Here is a 5405-nt window from a genome sequence, read left to right on the forward strand (position 1 = left end):
TCCTCCCCCCCCACCCATCAGGCAGGGACCTACTCCTCCTCTCCCCCGACTGCCACCTCCACTGCCACAGTGCACCCGCTCCTCCCCCCTGCCCACCTGCATCGGGCCTGCTCCTCCCCGCGCCACGGCCACGTCAGCCCTGCAGGCGGGCAGCCCTGCAGCCCTGCCATCATGGTGGGACCCTGGCACTTGCCTGAACACTTCTTCGCACTCTGGTTGGCTGTTTGTCAGGCAATCAGAGCACAAAGAAAGTATTATGGACAGACAGACAGACAGACCTCCCCCCTGCCCACCTGCATCGGGCCTGCTCCTCCCCGCGCCACGGCCACGTCAGCCCTGCAGGCGGGCAGCCCTGCAGCCCTGCCATCATGGTGGGACCCTGGCACTTGCCTGAACACTTCTTCGCACTCTGGTTGGCTGTTTGTCAGGCAATCAGAGCACAAAGAAAGTATTATGGACAGACAGACAGACAGACAGACAGATGAAGGCTTTTATAATATTAGAATATATATATATGTATGTATGTATGTATTAATTTTATAACTTTTATGTCTTATTACATTTGTATAAAGTAAAGGTAATCCTGTGTCCTGGCCTTGCTCTATAGGGGAATCAGGGAAATTACATGCAGCTGGCAGTTCAAACCCCTCACAGCGCACCTGCCCTGCTAACATTCCCCTAATTGGAAAGGGAATACATACTTGGGTATTACGGGGGTTACACAAGTATGCCATTTTGGTGGGGAAGGTTCCCCCTGCACATAGTTATGCATTTTCTGTAGCTGAGGGTCTATTAAAATGTCCAGCCTAGACTCTGTGTTCAGTGGCAGAATTTAAAGAGATTTTTCAAAGCACTAAAGAGAGCTATGGATACATTCTCATACATATTCGACTAATGTACAGTACAAAAAGTCTCAGATCAAGCACCTGATTCTGTGGTCTACAATCAAGGAATAGATTCCACTCATTTGTGTGCAATCTGTTCAAATCTGAGGCCTCTGGACCTGTTTTTCTACTACTATCCAAATCCAACAAATTCAGAGGTGCCTATCTGACCAGACTGTGCTCCTTTGCTTTTTCTCTTTTCTAAACAGTGCATATGAGAGGGATGTCTTGCACACAAATGTTTAAGGAACTAATGCTCTTGGTGGAGAAACATCATGTAGATTGAGTGAGAATCTGGAAGTCTTATCTCACTAGAAAATCACACAGTTAGATATTTGGCATTCTGTGTTAGACTGAAAACATTTAAATATGACATTTCCTCCTTAAAAAAACAAACTCAAAACCCTACCCCTAGAAGTTGATTTAAGAAAGAATGAAACATATTGTCTTTTGTCCTTCCTGACATGCTTTGTTCTCTCCCACCTGAAGACAGAGGTTACTAAGACATTTCTCTGAGCAGAAGTTTGCAGAGTTTTCAAACACCTGACTGGAGAACGGTCTGCCGGAGCACCCGTTGGGGCTGAAAGTGGAACTTAATTAAAGGTCCCCAAAGTGCGGGAAGGTTTGTGTATTTTTCTCCCTTTAGATTTCACAATTATTGCTGAGGAGTGACATCATGCCCACAATCTTGTATTGGCTTTTTAAAACACTGTATTTTTATGACATGTCTGTTCCTCTCTCTCTGCTACCTGATTTACTCAGTGAGCTGCAGACACAGGACTGAAAGAGTTACAATGCCCCTTTTTACAATGTCTCTGTTTCAGACAGATTTTAAATTGTTTTTTATATATTGCCCATTTTCCATTTTCTCAACCCATAAAATATTTTTTCAGGCTCTGTGCATCAGCTACTAGTATATTATTTAATTCTGAAACATAAATGGAGTTCATGCACAAGAGATTTTAAACTAATTTACTTCCCTAGAAAACTACTGCTGGCCCATACTAGAGGAATGCCATGCCTAGAACAGCCACTTCTTTAATTTTAAAGTAACGATAGCAAAAGAAGAGATTTTCATGGGTTGCTTGTGTATTTGCTTTTGAGCTTATAACTCTTTATTTCTTGGAAATGTACATGTACCATTAGGATGGAAAAAGAAAACATTTTAGGACTGTAGTAGAAAATATTAAGCTTCTTATTGAACACATCACAGAATGAGATAAAGCAGATGCAGGTAAGTGATTACTGTTTTCTTCCAGTAGTATTTTATACAGGTGAAGATTCTTAAATCAGATTTATCTTTATTACAAACAGCACCATTTGTCTCCTTAAAGATACTAATGTGGTAATGACAAAAGAAGTGGCATGTAAATGTTTCTCAAAATATCTCTCATGTATTACATTTAAATAAAGTCACATACATTTTACTTTTAATTATTTCTTCTCTTAATATTAATAATGTGTGTTTGGTTTTATTTTCTTTTAATTCCTTAACTCCAAATGTGCTCCACTGTGCTTCTTTTTTGATGTGGAAAAGAAGCAGATGATACAATTAAGAACTGGAAGATGGAAATAATGTATAAAAACAGATTATTCCTGTCAGGGTAGCTATGTATGTTGATGAACTTCAGAGGAACCCGAGGAGAAGGAAATGTTTGCAAAGAAGGGATAAAATCTGGCTCCTCTGGAGTCAATTCCAAATTCCCCTTTCACCTTAACGGGTCCACGATTTCACCCAGGTCACTGTTAGGGCTACTAAAAAAGTCAGATAAAGAGAGATTTAGTTTAACATAGCATATCATATATGCTCTGTGCTGTATATCATAACATAGATATATAATATCATATCATATATTTCTATTTTTAATATCACATATCCTTCACACTGTAAGAAGGACTGTTTGTTTTAGGTGCTTCACAACCCTGTACCTCACAGTCCTCTCTTTCAAGACTTTTCTGTGTCCCCACCTTTTCATGTAAGGGGGTTAATTCCTAGTTATCTTTCTGTGCCTGCATGGTATGTACACTGTTTGGTAGCTATAGGGCTCTAGGGTTTCTAGTTCACTCTGTCAGAAGGAAAACAGGCACCGAGGCAGAGGACTGCAGAGCCCCAGGGAGAGTTTGCAGCTCAAGGATGGTTTGAGAAGCCAGGACCAGTAAAACCACCCATTCCAAAAAACCGTGTCACAGACATCTTAATAGCACGTCTAATGTTGGAATACAAATCATAGGCAATTATGAAGACAATACAGATAAGGCATAGCGAGCTGCTGATTTGAAATAAATATCCATTAACCTAAGAGAGTCGCAGAATTGTTAGTACAGAAAAAAATCTTCAAGTCACCCGTTCTTATGGGACTCCAATAAGAGGACAGCCTTCCAGGGAAAATAACTTCTTCTCGAGGTTTCAGAAACAAGGTTTCAAATGCTCTGACTTGGGCCACCTGCAGAGGGACAACACAGCAAGGATCAGAGTTCCTGCCTGAAAGGAAAGTTTCTGAGGCCAACTGGGGCTCTTTATCACCAGTTTTTAGCTGAGCTTAAATAATTTACTAGATAAAATTACCACAAATGAGGCTGTCAGATGAAAAAAAAAAGTCTTATCATGACAATTTTGAAATAATATACAATTATGCCATCTAATATTGTAATCAGGTGTACCTTACCAGTTTCCCAGGGCATAGACTTATTGTAGTGGACAGTAGAAAGCTAGCTGGCAAAATCAGATCTGACCACTTTAATGTGACAAGGTTGGTTGGCCAGATGCTGGGTAGTCACGTATAGTCAGAGATCACCTCTGATGGAGTGCATTGGCCTGTGAAGTCAGAGGAAGGGCAGAGCAAGGTCACCATATTTTCCTCCCACTTGAACACCACGGGCGTTATCTCTCTAGTTAATCCAGTAGATCCCGCACCGCCCTGCAGAAACAGAGAAGCCAGTGAGATTGTGGCCTTTTATCAAATGGGCAGAGACAACTTCTCTCTGGCTCAGGGAGTTTCTGTTCCTAATTTCATGGAAGCTATTCTTTAGGTCTTGCACCTGGACCGCTCCTAGTCAGGCCCAGAGATTATTTCCTATTTATTTCAATCAGACTCACATGTAACAAGGTAGTATTAGGAGTGCAGCTCCTATTTGGGTAATATTACCAGCATGGAGCATAGGAACTCCTTATTTGCCCTGCTTCTGGGTAAGGAAAGTACTATGCACTGACTTGCTCACTGCTGAAGACAGTGCATAGTACTTTCCACAGTGTGACATTGCAACCAGGACTCCAGTTAACTCTTATAAACCTGGCTATGATGTCTCCATAGAGCATAGTAGTTGAAGAGTAGGCAGTCGTTTCCAGCTGCAAACTGGAATAACCTACTGCAGGTTGGAGGCAGGTGCCCTAGCACCCAGCCACCACTGCCACTAATCTCCACTCGTGGCACAAGTAGAAAGCCCACAGATGGTGCTTGTCTTCGGGACAGCCTGGGGACAGCACCTGTAGAAGGTGTCCCCCACCTCCTAATGCCACCAATGCCCCAAAGTGGTCAGGGCAGATTCAAAACTTCTGCAGGCCATGGGTAATTCAGGGATTGGTAACCTTTTTCAGATGCAAACTGGAATAGCCTTACCCAGGTTGGAGGTAGGTGGGCACTAGGACCTGCCACTAGTCTCCACCCATGGCACAACTAGGATGCCCACAGCCGGCATTACTTGCCACAGCATCCTGGGGAGAGCACCTGCAGAAAGTGCCCCTCACCACCAAATGCCACCAAAACCCCTGGGCCTGATTCAGTGGTTATGCAGGCCATTGGTTGAAAATCCCTGCTGTGCTCAATTCCACAGCGTAGGTATAACACAAGGTACAGCACTGCGATTCCACATACAGGTGGGGCCTGCAGCTGAACATAGAAATGCTGGGCAAAGTGTAGAAAATTTTTAGCCTAAGTAAACTCTGTTCCCCTGGAAGTGAGGTTATTGTCTCATCAACCATAATGTCTGGCATTTCTTCCACAGGAAAAGAAAACCTGCCAGGTGCCTCAGGTGCTGTTAGTACAATCCTGTAGGAAGTGTGCACACATTGCCCAAGGCATCTTGTTCTTATCCAGGACTTCAGACACAGTCACACGAAGAGGAAATGAAGAGCAGGAATCAAACTTCTTCAGCAGACTTCATTTTGCTGGGACTCCTGAGCCGGACCAATGTACACAAGTTCTCCATGGCCATGATCTTATTAGCCTTCATCGCTGCCTTGTCTGGGAATGGTCTTCTCATATTTCTAATCCAAGTGGATTCCTCCCTTCACACTCCCATGTACTTTTTCCTCTGCCAACTGGCCTTCATGGACATCTGTCAGATACTGATCATTGTCCCCAAAATGTTAGCAGACTTCCTGACCCCAGGCAACCCCATTTCTCCAGCTGGCTGTGGGACTCAGATTTTCCTCATGCTGACCATGGGCGTATCAGAGTGTCTTCTCCTGGCGGTCATGTCTTATGACAGGTACATAGCGATCTGCAACCCCTTGCAGTACCC

General features: G+C 43.5%; 1 pseudogene; it reads left to right on the top strand.

Moving 5' to 3' along the window:
• Positions 1 to 5007: 5007 nt before the first annotated feature.
• Positions 5008 to 5405, top strand: part of LOC112548920 — a 907-nt pseudogene continuing 509 nt past the window's right edge.

This window comes from Alligator sinensis, unplaced genomic scaffold (genome assembly GCF_000455745.1).
Source record: "Alligator sinensis unplaced genomic scaffold, ASM45574v1 scaffold1879_1, whole genome shotgun sequence".
Taxonomy (NCBI): domain Eukaryota; kingdom Metazoa; phylum Chordata; order Crocodylia; family Alligatoridae; genus Alligator; species Alligator sinensis.